At 44.1% G+C, this 18,818-nt stretch overlaps 1 pseudogene; it reads right to left on the bottom strand.

Annotated features, from left to right (window-relative positions):
- Window positions 1–251: 251 nt before the first annotated feature.
- Window positions 252–14,888, bottom strand: LOC118361129 (zona pellucida sperm-binding protein 4-like; annotated as a pseudogene).
- Window positions 14,889–18,818: the final 3,930 nt, after the last annotated feature.

Here is an 18,818-nt window from a genome sequence, read left to right as displayed (position 1 = left end):
CATCTGTTTTGTCAGCAATCTTCGTTGAGCGCCACAAGGCAAGGGTGGCTCGTGTCAAAATTAGTCTCATCACAAAGCCTTGGGACCCAAATGCATAATGACTGCGCAAACTCCCTTGTGGTGGTCTGGAGCAATGAAGCCATCCCGTGGTGCAAGCTCGCAACTTTTAAAAGGAGTATGTCTTCTGTCCCCGCTGTTCCGTATGGTGTGTGTTGAAATCTTATCCTGATGCGGAATAGATTGCAATGTATTCATGGCTCTACTGTCGTAGTTCGGACCTGGAGATTGTGAAGAGATGTCTTGTGGGGAATGCATGGGTGTCCGAGCTGTGTGCTAGTAGTTTAAAAAAAAAGACAGCTCGGTACATTCAGCTTGTCAACACTTCTTAAACAAACAAGTAGCGATGAAGTCATGCTCTTCCCATTTGAGCCATGAGAGATTGACATGCATATCATTAAAGAAGAAATGTCCATATTTGGATGGAAACCAAGCTAGTGAGAGGTATCAAGGAAAGTTGTAATTTCAGTTGAAAATTACCAACACTGCATCCAACCACAGCCCTGCTGGTTTCACTTTGGCAAACCACTATAACATTGAGTCAGTTCATCCTACTGGACATCGGAAAGCTTTTGTTTTGACACCCATCGTTTGTCCTTGACCGAAATTGGTGTGCAACACTTATCTCCCTCCGGTGGATGGTTGAGTTCCATGCTTACAAAAGGGTTGATTGATACATGTCAGATGACAAGCCTACTACATGCGCCTTGGTGTTAAACGCAAAAGATACAATTAAGGTAGCTCCAACAGTTAGGATTGTTTTATATAGAACACTTTATTTGACATGTTACAACAAGACATTACACCCAAAGAATGTATCCAGAAGAAACATAAATGACGCTCCTCAAAGAGGTCTGACATGTCGTTGACCTGTTGAGATCGAACCTATTAGTTCAGTTATGGTCTGCCAGGGTCTGAAAAGCATAAAACAAGACCTAACTCTTTTCGGGTTGTCCTGATTCACACTTTGTCCACTACAGGGGCCGCCATTGGGACTACTGGCATCAGATGACCACATGACAATGGACAAAGACCTAGGAATCAAAGATTTGATGGTGTCAGATTTTTCTTTTTGAAAAGGTATTATTGCCACTCACACAAAATTAACCAATAAAGATTGTTGGGTGAACTTTGTTACCTGGCCACTCGGCTCAACCACATCCTCGGCGAAAGAAAACATAGACCTCAAAGCGTTTGACGTGAGGGGGGAAGTGGACCCTGGCGTCAGCTACCACCGGGTGGAAGACAACACGGTATGGATCCTCAGGATTCTCACAGCTGCCAGTGTAGAGAGAGGGACTAAGAACAAGAAAACGCTGCAAACCCCAACCGCCTTGTGTACGAAGTCTTGTGGTGGTGTCATGACTGTCCTGAGGATCAGATCAATTTACAGCAGAAGTGGGTACTTTCTCCCCCTCCAGTATGAACTAAAGGAATGTTTTTGCTAACAGGCTTTACCCAACAAAAATCACCTTTGTCTTGAAAAAACATATTTCATACACAATGTAAAGGCTCGAGACTTCCTACCTGTAGAGTAAGCACGTTTCTAATAAAAATCTAAATAAAGTGCATAAAAGGAATGGTAACAGAAATTAACATTAGACAAGAAAACCGTGAGGTGCAAGCTACACGTTTGGAACTTTCCTAAACTCACAAGTACCTAGAAAAAATGAACTTAAGTGGGATCATTCTGCTACTATATCATCACCCACTGAGGAATCAGTGACAGGGTTGATTAGCCTATCTTCCAGAACGAGTGAAAGAAAAATCCATCCTGTAGTTCTGTTCAAGACTAGTCATTAGAGCCACGGACAACCAACAACATTGTGACCTCATGTAGCCAATCAGAGAGAAGCCCAACCACCTACCTTTCCACGGCGGCATCCCACATAAACACATTCATGCTTTTACTCCAAGCTGGTGCTGGTTCATGTGTTCAAAAATGTATCAATGATAAGTGTCCCTTACGGAACGGTGGGGGGTGTGAAGAGAAACCTTGTAACAAGCTGTCATATTGTGTCGCCAGTGTGTTTAGCCGGTGTTAGTTAGCTAGTAATTCAATTAAACCAACTTACAGAGTACTGAATCATAAAGGCTGGGGTTTTTGCAGCTGCAAGGAGGATACGATGTATTGTTAATAAGTTGACTACCAATTTAATAGATTTCTACCGTCTAGAGTTTAAGTCGGGAGACAGTAACTTTAAAACCGCTTCCTCGGCACCCCAAATCCTAACATGATTCATTTTGAGTCGGCTAACAATTAAACAGTCCTATGATAATTCAAGGTCACGACAGTGGTTTGTTGGTTTTAATTTCTGATCTTTTGACCCATCAGACCTGGATGAATCTGATTAAGTACGTTTTTATTTTATTTTAAAGAACAGAAATTGGGCTTTCCAGCAACAGTATTTATTTTGGTCGACTGCAATGGCTTGATAAATGACGGATGTCAAACATGTATATTAAATTCCATTGACATGAGGTGAGATGTCCCTCTAAATGGTTCTTAAAATTCTAAATGATCCAGAATGGTCAGACTACAGGCGACCCGAATATTGATCAATTGACCGTGGTATAACCAAAGTTGCCGAATAGACAGTCGGTATCAACAAGACAATCATATTTTTTAACACAAGTATTTCATTTTAAACAAGATTTTCATGCAATGCGCCAGCGCAATTCTTCAGCAGTTGGAAAAATTGGTCACACAAATAAATTTAAATTCTACACCCACAGCATCGGATTCACACGTGGAGGACTTCTGCGCAGCTATACAATGTAACCCACGTTGTTTGTGCACAGCCATGTGAATGTTGTGTCTTTTCCTATGATATACAAAACATTTCAGCCTGTTCTTTTTTTAAACTGCTATGGCATTGCTGATTTAATAAACAGCAAAGTTACGTGTCCACATGGCCAAATTTAGGTTTGATACCATTTCATAAAAATTGTAAAATTGCGTGATTTGATAACATTTTGCAAACCCGATCCTCCAAATGAATGGTTTCGACCAATAAAGTTGCTTCACTACACTGCTTGGTGTAACATGCATCCAGATCCAGGCACCCGTGCATAATCACGGGCAAAGTCATTGTAGCCCATTACAATGTAGGAAGAAGTCATCTTTCAATAGTAACCCAATTTAAATTCTTGAGATAAAAATTAGGCCAGCGTGTCCATCTGTGGCAAAGCTGGACCATTTCGAGGACAGCTTTTTTCCATCTACGTAACATTGCAAAAATCAGAAACTTTCTGTCCAAAAATGATGCAGAAAAATTAATCCATGCTTTTGTCACTTCTAGGTTAGACTACTGCAATGCTCTATTTTCCGGCTACCCGGATAAAGCACTAAATAAACTTCAGTTAGTGCTAAATACGGCTGCTAGAATCCTGACTAGAACCAAAAAATTTGATCATATTACTCCAGTGCTAGCCTCTCTACACTGGCTTCCTGTCAAAGCAAGGGCTGATTTCAAGGTTTTACTGCTAACCTACAAAGCATTACATGGGCTTGCTCCTACCTACCTCTCTGATTTGGTCCTGCCGTACATACCTACACGTACGCTACGGTCACAAGACGCAGGCCTCCTAATTGTCCCTAGAATTTCTAAGCAAACAGCTGGAGGCAGGGCTTTCTCCTATAGAGCTCCATTTTTATGGAACGGTCTGCCTACCCATGTCAGAGACGCAAACTTGGTCTCAACCTTTAAGTCTTTACTGAAGACTCATCTCTTCAGTGGGTCATATGATTGAGTGTAGTCTGGCCCAGGAGTGGGAAGGTGAACGGAAAGGCTCTGGAGCAACGAACCGCCCTTGCTGTCTCTGCCTGGCCGGTTCCCCTCTTTCCACTGGGATTCTCTGCCTCTAACCCTGTTACGGGGGCTGAGTCACTGGCTTGCTGGGGCTCTCTCATGCTGTCCCTGGGGGGGGGGGTGCGTCACCTGGGTGGGTTGATTCACTGTTGTGGTCAGCCTGTCTGGGTTGGCGCCCCCCCCTTGGGTTGTGCCGTGGCGGAGATCTTTGTGGGCTATACTCTGCCTTGTCTCAGGATGGTAAGTTGGTGGTTGAAGATATACCTCTAGTGGTGTGGGGGCTGTGCTTTGGCAAAGTGGGTGGGGTTATATCCTTCCTGTTTGGCCCTGTCCAGGGGTGTCCTCGGATGGGGCCACAGTGTCTCCTGACCCCTCCTGTCTCAGCCTCCAGTATTTATGCTGCAGTAGTTTATGTGTTGGGGGGCTAGGGTCAGTTTGTTATATCTGGAGTACTTCTCCTGTCCTATTCGGTGTCCTGTGTGAATCTAAGTGTGCGTTCTCTAATTCTCTCCTTCTCTCTTTCTTTCTCTCTCTCTCGGAGGACCTGAGCCCTAGGACCATGCCCCAGGACTACCTGACATGATGACTCCTTGCTGTCCCCAGTCCACCTGGCCATGCTGCTGCTCCAGTTTCAACTGTTCTGCCTTACTATTATTCAACCATGCTGGTCATTTATGAACATTTGAACATCTTGGCCACGTTCTGTTATAATCTCCACCTGGCACAGCCAGAAGAGGACTGGCCACCCCACATATGCCCTCTCTAATTCTCTTTCTTTCTCTCTCTCGGAGGACCTGAGCCCTAGGACCGTGCCCCAGGACTACCTGACATGATGGCTCCTTGCTGTCCCCAGTCCACCTGACTGTGCTGCTGCTCCAGTTTCAACTGTTCTGCCTTATTATTATTCGACCATGCTGGTCATTTATGAACATTTTAACATCTTGGTCATGTTCTGTTATAATCTCTACCCGGCACAGCCAGAAGAGGACTGGCCACCCCACATAGCCTGGTTCCTCTCTAGGTTTCTTCCTAGGTTTTGGCCTTTCTAGGGAGTTTTTCCTAGCCACCGTGCTTTTACACCTGCATTGTTTGCTGTTTGGGGTTTTAGGCTGGGTTTCTGTACAGCACTTTGAGATATCAGCTGATGTACGAAGGGCTATATAAATACATTTGATTTGATTTGAAAGTGCTCACCCAAATCAAAAATGTAATAAAAAAAAATGAACATAAACTAGCTAAATAAGGTTAGCAAGATGCTGCTACACTTGACCGTGGTATTTGTTCATGTTTAGCAACTCCCAATTAGCGCATTCCTCTAGGACAGGAAATTCCATTGAAAGCGGCATCATCTTCTGGGGATCTTGTCAACCGATCCTATTCAGTTTCAAACATCCATGCTGCACAGGGATCTGAACAATCCTTTAGGTTTAGTGCAATAACTGTTTTAAACACAAGAAGTCACTTGTGCCTGAATTCAACCCAAAACCAACAATTCAGTCAGTGTTAAGAAAAGTTGTATGAAACCAAACGCAAAGGCAAGCCGAGCTTGCCAGCCGCTCTTGATTTCCATTTGACTGACCATCAGTTTGGCACAACACTGAACTCTAGCCAACCAAAAGGATAACACTGAGTAAAAAGGTGTAGGTAACTCCAACATGAACCTTTTCACACTCGAGTTCCAAATATCTTCAACAGTCACCCCACTGGGAGTTGATTTTATGCGCGTGATGTCAGAATGCCATCACTGTTCGAAAATGTGGACAGTTAACCCGCGCTGACCTCAGACCAAGGCACACTACCTGCTAATTTTCTATAGGCCGTTTCAACTTCTAATTTTGCCTCATTCATTCACAAAAGTAGCCTATTTCACTGTTGCAGCCCATTTATATTTGAGAATTTAATGAGCCGGACAAACTTTCCTCCAAAAGAAAGCCCAAGCACTTCCCCAGATCAAGTATACAGTCCTTGCACATTTATTGCATTCCTTACTGTGGACTGCGTGCATTCCTATCAAAGTGCCTTATTTTCTGTGTAACGTGTTGTCGTTTCTACTGTAGCGTACCGTAAGTATAATGTACTTAACGTTTTATTCATGCTTTCTGATTCTTGCCTAGATTGTAATGGACACGTGTGTAAAACACTTGAAGGTGGTACTGAATATGAGCTAACCTGACTGCATTGTATGGTGTTATCACGTACGTCAGACTTATGGTGATCTCAACTGGAGTATCCCCATTGTCTTGAATGCACTGAAGTCGTTAGTTGATTTGAACACGGCATCAGAGTGTAAACTATGGTACCTCAGGGTTGCCAGATCAGACCCCCCTTTCCAGGGGTATATAGCTTAGAAAAACTGTCTACCCCACCATTTATTGTTGATAATTCCCAGATCTTTGTAATATTTCCTGCATCATCCTCTTCACAATACCTTCCCCCAAGGACCAACAATGGATTGTGCTATATCTTGCAACTCTGTTTAGCTTTCGTGCTACGGTTGTATTTGGGGAGGTGACAACAATTGGATTTTTGATTAGTAAACTACTTGTCATGTGTACGCCATGTGTACGCCGTAACAAGTACAAAGATTGGCCACTTCAGCATGTGACTAAACTAAGTTATGATCTCAGGCAATGGGCGCAGTGAACAGCATTCTAGGAGTTCTTGCTTGACAAATATGGCTGCCATGCTTTCTATACTAGATTTTACATGGCTCCCTTGTACCACATCATACTGTGAAACAAGTCAACATGTTATTTAGACTAGATGATAACGTTAACATTGATATATTTTACAAGCAAAGCTGGAATAAAGTTGTGAAGACATTTCTCATCAGTACAAAACATTGTTTAGATGCTTTTCAGACAACGCGGTTTAGAGTCCTTTGATGGAGCATACGTTCCGTTCGAATGATATCACTGAGTGGTCACTGCAGCGTAACAAGCATGTGATCATACGCGCCAGAATCTCCCATAAGTGTTACATAGGGTGGAGATCTGGTGACAGACCGCACATGGCACACATCGTTTTTAAGCATTGTGTGACCACTCGACCTATGGATGGGGGCATAGCCACGGTAGCCAAAGTAAATGGCCTGCCAAGCATGATAGGTTGCTAATTACTCAGGAACCACACCTGTGGAATAACACTTGTTTAGGCCCCAAAACAACATGTTACCCATTAACCTGTTAGTCCTCTAGGGGAATTATTTCATTTTTGGATAAAACGACGTGCCCATTTTAAGCGCAATATTTTGTCACGAAAAGATGCTCGACTATGCTTGGAATTGATAGTTTTGGAAAGAAGACACTCTGACGTTTCCTGACGTTTCCTGCAAAGATTTTCACTGTGAGTGCCTTATAACAAAAGCTTCAGGCAAAACCAAGATGTTTGAGCGACCAGGAAATGAACAGGATTTCTGAAGGTACGTTTTCCATGATCGCCTTATATGGCTGTGAATGCGACAGGAATGAACGGACACTTTCTAGCGTTTCCCAAAGGTGTCTGCAACATTGTGACGTATTTGTAGGCATATCATTGGAAGATTGACCATAAGAGACTACAATTGCCAAGTGTCCCGCACGGTGTCTGCGTGGAAATTGGTGCGCAAAAGTCAGCTACCAGTATTTTTCCATCCGAATCAGAGAACAAAGGCTTCTAGGACTGCCATTTCAATGAAGAGATATATGACAAAACACCTTGAGGATTGATTCAAACAACGTTTTCCATGTTTCAGTCGATATTATGGAGTTAATTCGGAAAAAAGTTTGACGTGTAGGTGACTGAATTTTCGGTTAGTTTCGGTAGCCAAATGCATAGTAACAAAACGGAATGATGTGTCCTACACAAGAATCTTTCAAGAAAAACTGGACATCTGCTATGTAACTGAGAGTCTCCTCATTGAAACATCTGAAGTTCTTCAAAGGTAAATTATTTTATTTGATCCCTTTGCTGGTTTTTGTGAATATGTTGCGTGCTAAATGCTAACGCTAAATGCTAAGCTAGCTATCACCACTCTTACACAAATTATTGATTTACTCTGGTTCTAAAGCATATTTTGAAAATCTGAGACAACAGGATTGTTAAGAAAAGGATAAGCTTGAGAGCAGGCATATTTATTTCATTTCATTTGCGATTTTTAGAAATCGCTAACGTTGCGTTATGGTAATGAGCTTGAGGCTGTAGTAACGCGACCGCATGCGGGATGGGGCGGACTATGAGGTTAATGATGAGATTCCACCGGGGTCGGGAGTCGCGGTCCTCGTTGAGGGTGGCCCAGCAGTGGTCAAGCACCAGCGCCACCTTGGGATCAGAGGACGTGGTCAGCTCCACCTCAAAGTGCAGAGGCTGTCTCAGGTACCTCACCACTGGATAGTCCTCCTGGTGGAACGTGTTATACGAGGCGTCTAGAACACAGAACAAGACAACCGGGGGTCGTGTTCAGTGGGCACCATCTGAACTTGCCCATTGAGAAATGCTTGTTTATCATATCCTGTTGTGCACCAATGAACACAAGCCATTTATAGCCAACACTACCCACCCCCCACTAGCGGCTTCTGACAAATTCCCAAATCGGCTCCACAGTTACTACATTGCCACACCTGTAGATCTCAGAACGCAAGAGTAATATATCACAAGGCTTACATTTTCGTAAAGGAGACCTTCCAAGATTCTTTGAGGCTAGGGGTCAAGTTGAACATTTTAATTTGGTCATGCGTACCCTGAGCGAGTCTCATTCTGACCATTAGTCGACCCGTCCCAGTCTCGGCAAAAGGCTCGTTGTCACGCGGCCTGGTCAAGGAAGGCCATTGTGTGAGTGATTTTGGCCACATAGTAGCAGGAAACCTTTAACCTAAAAAGAGGGATGTAAGCAACTTCAATAGGGGAAACTTCATGCAGTGGAGTGGACACTGGTAGTAGAGGCACATTTTCCCTGTACACAAAGTATTGATATTCCTCCTCTGAAGACGTCGTGGCATTCAGCTTCACCTCAAGTTCATCTGGCAAGGAGATTTCGTTCTCATACAGCATGACATTGTTGATAAACTATGTAGTAGAGGGGAATTGCTTATTACAGCCTGCAGAAGCAAACAGTCCGTAAATACACAGTACCCATCACCTCAGGGGAATAGTCATTTTACCTTCCTGATGGTGCCACAGGAGTTCACAGTGAAGTGGAAGTAGGCGAAGCGATCGTTGCTGTAGGTGGGACCACAGGCGGGGGTCGCTCAGGGTCAGCTGACCGGGGTTCAGACCGGGAACAGAATCCACCTTCACCGCAGTCATCGTTCCGTTAGAGAAACACTCTTGGAGGTGGGGGAGCAAAAGACAGGTAGCCATCAGACCTGGGTTCTGTATTGGTTACACTTATTGATCTTGAACCAAGGGAATAGCACCAAAAGTGCAAACCATGCCCATCTGGCACTACTATTAGACTCACGGTATTTGCAAGGAACCCAGGTTTGGTAACCATGTTAAATGACAATTTATCGTAAGTAATTGAGAACCAACCAGTCAGCGTTTTGAGGAAGCTGCAAGCCATGGGAAAGTATTTGATGGTCATGTTGTTGTAAGGATTCAACAGAGCCACATCCAGTCTGCTCCTGACAGAGGACGAGTGAACCGACTGGGAACCAATGGGAGAGTTCATTAGTCCAATATTGTATGCATATATACAGGGTAAGGAAAGCGAGGCTAGCTGTAGCAATTTAGGTTAACATGTTTTGGGAGAGCGTCGTACCTCAAACACTGCGTCCGGTGAAGAGAAGGGCAACGTGATGGTGAAGTATGTGTCGCCCTCTGTTAAATACTGTTGAGCAAACTCATGGATAAGCAGCCGCTTGCCAACCAAGACCACAAATAAGGGCTCTTGGTTCCTGTAGTCCACAGTGATGTGGAAGTTCTCCTGATCACAGTTGCCAGTGACTGAGGGTGGCACTACAAGGACAAACAGGGTTGTGTTCATTAATCAAGCACAAAAAACAGGAAGGTACTACTTGAACTTGTCCAAGAAGAAACCCTTGTTTAGATTGCAAAATGTTTTGCTACGGTGGGACTGAATAAACACGATCCTGGCAAATCAGGAACAGGACAACTGGGTCCAAATACTCTAAAGCTTAACATTTTCTTTGTAGAAAGACCGCATAGGAAAACCCTACAGTATGGCTAGTTGGGCTTTCACTGCCAATTTCCTTTCAGGGCAATCATTAACGAGAGGAAACCATTCAACAGTCGACACCTTGTTCCGCCCTTCTCTGGAGTGAAGTTAAAAGCATTGGTCAATTGGTCAGCCTTATTGTTGTAAAAGAACTCTATTCAACATCAAGTGACAAGTACATATGAGGACTATTAAAACAAACTACATACTTACAATGTTGCCCTCATTCCTCTAAATCAAATGCATACAACTGCCAAAATAATGGAAACACTTTAGTAAATGAGGGATACAAAGTACATTTGTGCCATTATATATATTTTGTTGGTGGACCACTTATTAGGGCATGTACAAATCACTGCATGTGGCTTTGCATTTAACAGGAACACACCTCCTTAAAGACCACCGGGTCTGAGAAGGGCACCTCCATCCTGAAGGTCTTCAAGGTGTTGTCCGGGGATCTCTGCTCCTGAACATTGAAGCCCCTGGCGTTGCACTCTGCAACAGTTAGCACCATGGTGGGAAAGGTGATGTTCAGCAGCTCCACATCAAGGTTGAAGGTCCCCAACTCAAGCACAACTGTGTCTAAGGGCATGCCTGTTCATTGGCAAACAAAGGAAAACATTATGCAATGCGGTACAATGGAAGTTGAAAATGGACATTTGTTATTGGGTAAGTCCAGGTATTGCCTCCCCGTTTCAGTACATTTTCTTCTGTTTTGTGCCTAATGAACAACCCAGGCATCCCAAATGACCATAGGCACTATTTAACTAAACCAGACTCACAGTTGCGAACTTGTGGAGGCCTGGCCATCGGAGGTGTTGTGATAGGGAAGAGGACTTTATAGCTGGTGTCCTCGTGTGCGACCTCCTCGATCCACAGCAACCCAAGCATGGGCTCAATGGTGTAAGTGACAAAGTACTGGTCATCCTGAATATGGCTCTGTAAGGGAGTGATGCAGTCAGGCTGTAATACACAATTGGAGTGCAAAAACAGATAAATGTTTCTTATAAGCCAGAATGTAAAATACAATTATTCTACTGCTTGTCTTACATTTACATTTATATTTAAGTCATTTAGCAGACGCTCTTATCCAGAGCGACTTACAAATTGGTGCATTCACCTTATGACATCCAGTGGAACAGCCACTTTACAATAGTGCATCTAAATCTTTTAAGGGGGGGGGTGAGAAGGATGACTTTATCCTATCCTAGGTATTCCTTAAAGAGGTGGGGTTTCAGGTGTCTCCGGAAGGTGGTGATTGACTCCGCTGTCCTGGCGTCGTGGGGGAGTTTGTTCCACCATTGGGGGGCCAGAGCAGCGAACAGTTTTGACTGGGCTGAGCGGGAACTGTACTTCCTCAGTGGTAGGGAGGCGAGCAGGCCAGAGGTGGATGAACGCAGTGCCCTTGTTTGGGTGTAGGGCCTGATCAGAGCCTGGAGGTACTGAGGTGCCGTTCCCCTCACAGCTCCGTAGGCAAGCACCATGGTCTTGTAGCGGATGCGAGCTTCAACTGGAAGCCAGTGGAGAGAGCGGAGGAGCGGGGTGACGTGAGAGAACTTGGGAAGGTTGAACACCAGACGGGCTGCGGCGTTCTGGATGAGTTGTAGGGGTTTAATGGCACAGGCAGGGAGCCCAGCCAACAGCGAGTTGCAGTAATCCAGACGGGAGATGACAAGTGCCTGGATTAGGACCTGCGCCACTTCCTGTGTGAGGCAGGGTCGTACTCTGCGGATGTTGTAGAGCATGAACCTACAGGAACGGGCCACCGCCTTGATGTTAGTTGAGAACGACAGGGTGTTGTCCAGGATCACGCCAAGGTTCTTAGCGCTCTGGGAGGAGGACACAATGGAGTTGTCAACCGTGATGGCGAGATCATGGAACGGGCAGTCCTTCCCCGGGAGGAAGAGCAGCTCCGTCTTGCCGAGGTTCAGCTTGAGGTGGTGATCCGTCATCCACACTGATATGTCTGCCAGACATGCAGAGATGCGATTCGCCACCTGGTCATCAGAAGGGGGAAAGGAGAAGATTAATTGTGTGTCGTCTGCATAGCAATGATAGGAGAGACCATGTGAGGTTATGACAGAGCCAAGTGACTTGGTGTATAGCGAGAATAGGAGAGGGCCTAGAACAGAGCCCTGGGGGACACCAGTGGTGAGAGCGCGTGGTGAGGAGACAGATTCTCGCCACGCCACCTGGTAGGAGCGACCTGTCAGGTAGGACGCAATCCAAGCATGGGCCGCGCCGGAGATGCCCAACTCGGAGAGGGTGGAGAGGAGGATCTGATGGTTCACAGTATCGAAGGCAGCCGATAGGTCTAGAAGGATGAGAGCAGAGGAGAGAGAGTTAGCTTTAGCAGTGCGGAGCGCCTCCGTGATACAGAGAAGAGCAGTCTCAGTTGAATGACTAGTCTTGAAACCTGACTGATTTGGATCAAGAAGGTCATTCTGAGAGAGATAGCGGGAGAGCTGGCCAAGGACGGCACGTTCAAGAGTTTTGGAGAGAAAAGAAAGAAGGGATACTGGTCTGTAGTTGTTGACATCGGAGGGATCGAGTGTAGGTTTTCAGAAGGGGTGCAACTCTCGCTCTCTTGAAGACGGAAGGGACGTAGCCAGCGGTCAGGGATGAGTTGATGAGCGAGGTGAGGTAAGGGAGAAGGTCTCCGGAAATGGTCTGGAGAAGAGAGGAGGGGATAGGGTCAAGCGGGCAGGTTGTTGGGCGGCCGGCCGTCACAAGACGTGAGATTTCATCTGGAGAGAGAGGGGAGAAAGAGGTCAGAGCATAGGGTAGGGCAGTGTGAGCAGAACCAGCGGTGTCGTTTGACTTAGCAAACGAGGATCGGATGTCGTCGACCTTCTTTTCAAAATGGTTGACAAAGTCATCTGCAGAGAGGGAGGAGGGGGGGGGGGAGGAGGATTCAGGAGGGAGGAGAAGGTGGCAAAGAGCTTCCTAGGGTTAGAGGCAGATGCTTGGAATTTAGAGTGGTAGAAAGTGGCTTTAGCAGCAGAGACAGAGGAGGAAAATGTAGAGAGGAGGGAGTGAAAGGATGCCAGGTCCGCAGGAAGGCGAGTTTTCCTCCATTTCCGTTCGGCTGCCCGGAGCCCTGTTCTGTGAGCTCGCAATGAGTCGTCGAGCCACGGAGCGGGAGGGGAGGACCGAGCCGGCCTGGAGGATAGGGGACATAGAGAGTCAAAGGATGCAGAAAGGGAGGAGAGGAGGGTTGAGGAGGCAGAATCAGGAGATAGGTTGGAGAAGGTTTGAGCAGAGGGAAGAGATGATAGGATGGAAGAGGAGAGAGTAGCGGGGGAGAGAGAGCGAAGGTTGGGACGGCGCGATACCATCCGAGTAGGGGCAGTGTGGGAAGTGTTGGATGAGAGCGAGAGGGAAAAGGATACAAGGTAGTGGTCGGAGACTTGGAGGGGAGTTGCAATGAGGTTAGTGGAAGAACAGCATCTAGTAAAGATGAGGTCGAGCGTATTGCCTGCCTTGTGAGTAGGGGGGGAAGGTGAGAGGGTGAGGTCAAAAGAGGAGAGGAGTGGAAAGAAGGAGGCAGAGAGGAATGAGTCAAAGGTAGACGTCTTTTGGCCGCTCGTAATTTAAGACAAAATATCCAAAGGAAAATGTTGGTTTCCAGACTTTAGAGAGCTGGTAGGTGTATGGTTGTCAACTTGCATTTCCGGCGGTGTGCATTTTCAAAGCAATTGACACGCAAAGTAAACACTTGCACAATATGTAAACAGCAGCCGAGTGTTGCTTGCATTCAGTTGACAGTGGCAAAGCTACCGGCTCCATAAAAAGTCAGGTAAACAATACTTTAGTGTGGATATTCCTCTGAAAACCCTCCATAAACTTCTGCTGTACCTTACGTCATCGTCGAGGTAAGAGATATCCACAGAGTTAAGTAAAACTGTTTCAATGTTTATGGCACCGTACGCCTAATAACCTCCATGCGCTAAATTGTATGTATTAGCAACTCTACAGCAACTCAGGCTTATTGAGGACCTTTTTACTGAAGAATATGTTTTCAATTATTTCATTTTTCCTTCTCGTAATGCAAATATTGACTTGTATCTTTGTGTATACAGGGCTCATCTGTAAAAGAGCCTGGTCTCAGCATGACTCCATGTCAAAGGTAAATAAAATGACATTGCTACATTATGGGTTGCAAATGCAGTGACACTGAAAGGCAAACTGTCCAGTTGAAGTACAAGCAAACACTACAGTGCTTAGACTTAACATGTTTTGGGAAAAGCAGTTTTGAAGAGAAGCAAAAAAACATGGCATTCCCCATGGGGTCAAATTTAAAGCTGAATCCACACTGAGTAGCAAGACCAGGCGTCAGGTTTATGATTTGTGTGTCACCTGGAAGGGATGGAGATGGTGTGAACACAAGTTGCCAAGCAATGAATTATGAAAGGAGAGAAAGAGAATCATAAGAGGCAAACTCACTGAAGACAGTATCAACCTCTTCAAAAAGAGGAGCGACACTCAAACGAATAACGTTACCAAGGCATTCAGCGTTGAGGTCATCTGGAATAGGAAAGGTTAGTTAAAAATACAAATAAAATATTGTCAATTGCTTAGTGCTCAAATTTGCAGGGTGCAAAATGCATACTTATAGAAGGTGTCTGTTGTGCTTGTATGCCCACAGCTGCCATCAATAGGCAAAACAACCTGTAAGGCATTTGACAAATTATTATGATTGATTAAAAGGAGGAAGAACACAACTCAAATGTTTGCGTCGCATAAGACTCTCCTAGGCCTGCTACTACTTAACCTGAGCTAAGGAAAATAATCATTGTAGAACAGATTTGTTCCGATAAAATACACAGCTACAGCGCCTGATATTTGACCCAAAGTGTACAGCCCAGGGGTATGCAACTTTTACCCTATGACAAAGGCTTCCCACACTCAGTCACCTGAACCCCAAAGGGCTGCACATTTTCTTTTTATTCCCCTAGCCCTACAAAGCTAATTCAAATAATCATCCAGCTTTGTTAACCAGAATCAGCTGTGTAGTGTTAGGACAAAAACCTAAATGTAAGGCTACTGTTCAATTTTAGAAGGGTGCTCCTCCCTCACCGCTTTTATCCATTCATGTCAGGGGCCATGGACCGGTGCACCTCGGCTCAGGTTAATAAAACTCCCTCATTAGCAGCACAACAGCCTCTTACAGGTGAAAAGCATAATTACCCAACCGTCTACAATTGTAGCACAGACAGAGAGAAAGATATTGGTCTTTAATGGCCAAAATGCTGCATTTGAAAGCACTTTCACAATTTTAATGTAGTCAACTGGGTGGGACTACCAACTTCATTGGCTGAGCCCTACTGGTGACCCTGTTGAAGTCATGTCCAATCGGGTCATCAGAAGGGCTCAGACCATTGTGAAGAAGAAATGTTACTACTTTAATATGAAGATAGCCTCAATGGCGCTGCCCATGCTGCCACAGACACTATATTGGCACAGATACATAGATGAGTCTTTTATCTTCTTATGGTTGGGGGCAGTATTGAGTAGCTTGGCTGAATAAGTTGTCCAGAGGTGCCCAGAGTAAACTGCCTGCTACTCAGTCCCAGAAGCATATTATTAGTATATTTGGATAGAAGTTTCTAAAACCGTTTGAATGATGTCTGTGAGTATAACAGGCAAAAACCTGAGAAAAAATCCAACCAGGAAGTGGGAAATCTGAGATTGGTCGTTTTTCAACTCATGTTGCGCTTCCTAGATGTCAACAGGCTTCCACTAGATGTCAACAGTCTTTAGAACCTTGTTTGATGCTTCTACTGTGAAGTGAGGGCGAATGAGAGGGGAATGAGTCAGAGGTCTGGCAGAATGCCTTGAGCTCGTGACGCTCGTTCACATGAGGGCGAGCTCTGTTCCATTGCAATTCTACAGACAAAGGAATTCTCCGGTTGGAGCATTATTGAAAATGTATTTTAACAACATCCTAAAGATTGATTCTATACATCGTTTGACATGTTTCTACGGACTGTAAACGAAACTTTTTGACATTTCGTCTGCTCCTAGTGAACACGCTTCGTGAGATTGGATTTGTTTACAAAACTCGCTAACAAAAGTAGCTATTTGGACATAAATGATGGACATTATCGAACAAAACAAACATTTATTGTGGAACTGGGATTCCTGGGATTGCATTCTGATGAAGATCATCAAAGGTAAGTGAATATTTATAATGTTATTTCTGACTTCTGTTGACTGCACAATATAGTGGATATCTGTTTGGCTTGTTTGGGCTCTGAGCGCCGTATTCAGATTATTGCATGGTTTGCTTTTTCCGTAAAGGTTTTTTAAAATCTGACACAGTGGTTGCATTAAGCAGAAGTATATCTATAATTCTGTGCATAACAATTTTATTTTCATCAACATTTATTATGAGTATTTCTGTAAATTGATGTGGCTCTCTGCAAAATCACTGGATGTTTTTGGAACAACTTAACATAACGCTCCAACGTATACTGAGATTTTTTTTATATAAATATGAACTTTATCGAAGAAAACATACATGTATTGTGTAACATGAAGTCCTATGAGTGTCATCTGATGAAGATCATCAAAGGTTAGTGATTCATTTTATCTCTATTTCTGATTTTTGTGACTCCTCTTCTTTGGCTGGAAAAATGACTGTGTTTTTCTGTGACTTGGCTCTGACCTAACATAATCGTTTGTGGTGCTTTCGCCGTAAAGCCTATTTGAAATCGGGCACTGTGGTGGGATTAACAAGAAGTGTATCTTTAAAATGGTGTGAAATACTTGTATGTCAGAGGAATTTTAATTATGAGATTTCTGTTGTTTTGAATTTGGCGCCTTGCACTTTCACTGGCTGTTGTCATATCGATCAGCCCTAAGAAGATTTATTTATCTCTATGAGGCAAGACTATTGTCATTCAGGATTAAAAGGTGACTGCACTTCCTGATTTGGCCTTAGCTGTGTTCGAATACTCGCACTAACTGTACTGTTTGTGACATGAATTGAGTATTTAGTATGCTTATTGGTCATAGTATACCTGTATAAATATATCATAGTATACCTGTATACCTCTGGCCCTTCTTTGGACACTGTGTTAACTAACCTCCAGATGAGCTTCAATGCCATACAACTCTCCTTCCGTGGCCTCCAAATGCTCTTAAATGCAAGTAAAACTAAATGCATGCTCTTCAACCGATCGCTGCCCGCACCTGTCCGCATGTCCAGCATCACTACTCTGGACGGTTCTGACTTAGAATATGTGGACTACAAATACCTAGGTTTCTGGTTAGACTGTAAACTCTGCTTCCAGACTCACATTAAGCATCTCCAATCCAAAAGCCCCATTTACTACCCACCACTGCAACCTATACACTCTTGTTGGCTGGCCCTCGCTTCATACTCGTCGCCAAACCCACTGGCTCCAGGTCATCTACAAGTCTCTGCTAGGTAAAGCCCCGCCTTATCTCAGCTCACTGGTCACCATAGCAGCACCCACCCATAGCACACGCTCCAACAGGTAAATCTCACTGGTCACCCCCAAAGCCAATTTTTCCTTTGGCCACCTTTACTTCCAGTTCTCTGCTGCCAATGACTGGAACGAACTGCAACAATCACTGAAGCTGGAGACTCAGATCTCCCTCACTAAGCTTTAAGCACCAGCTGTCAGAGCAGCTCACAGATCACTGCACCTAGCCCATCTGTAAATAGCCCATCCAACAACCTCATCCCCTTGCTGTATTTATTTATCTTGCTCCTTTGCACCCCAGTATCTCTACTTGCACATTCATCTTCTGCACATCTATCATTCCAGTGTTTAATTGCTATATTGTAATTACTTCGCCACCATGGCCTATTTATTGCCTTTACCTCCCTTATCCTTTCCTTATTTGTACACACTGTATATAGACTTTTTCTACTGTATGACTGTATGTTTGTTTATTCCATCTGTAACTCTGTTGTTGTATGTTTCGAACTGCTTTGCTTTATCTTGGCCAGGTTGCAGTTGTAAATGAGAGCTTGTTCTCAACTAGCCTAACTGGTTAAATGAAGGTGAAATAAAATATAAATAAGAAAATACTATGGATATGTTTAGTATGCCAAATGTTCCAGGATATCATACTAAATTTGCAAAAATATGAGGAATTACACAAAGAGGACACTATCTCTGTACTTTAGGGCCAATAATGCAATTCTTCAGGAAATGGGCATGGCTTCACATCGTTTCCAGATTTGTTGAAAATGGCGGAAAATATGCAGTCGAAGTACAACGAGAGCGGATACAAATTCATTGCTTTAACTAATTATAACAAATATTAACAAAATGTTGAGCAATGTAATAAAGTAATTACTTTTTAAAATAAGTTAACTTACACGTTATATTGGCTGACAATTTGTTAGCTACACTGGTCTTACGAACCACATAGCATATCAGTACAGCAGTATGTACCGGTATGTTAGCTAGATACCTAACATTAGTGTTAAGGTTTTCTTCCGGTGAAAGTGAGGACCAAAATGCAGCATGGTTATCTTCATACGTCTTTAATAAAGATAATGACGAAAAATACAAAACCAATAAACGTAACGTGAAAAACCAAAACAGCCCTATCTGTGCAAACAAACACAGAGACAGGAACAATCACCCACGAAACACTCAAAGAATATGGCTGCCTAAATATGGTTCCCAATCAGAGACAACGATAAACACCTGCCTATGATTCAGAACCACTCTAGGCAACCATAGACTTACCTAGACAACTCTACTATACCACAATCCCATAACCTACAAAAACCCCAAGACAAAACACAC

This window comes from Oncorhynchus keta, chromosome 28 (assembly GCF_023373465.1).
Source record: "Oncorhynchus keta strain PuntledgeMale-10-30-2019 chromosome 28, Oket_V2, whole genome shotgun sequence".
Taxonomy (NCBI): domain Eukaryota; kingdom Metazoa; phylum Chordata; class Actinopteri; order Salmoniformes; family Salmonidae; genus Oncorhynchus; species Oncorhynchus keta.
Note: the sequence above shows the minus strand (reverse complement) of the source record. Positions and strands in the feature narration are given on the sequence as shown.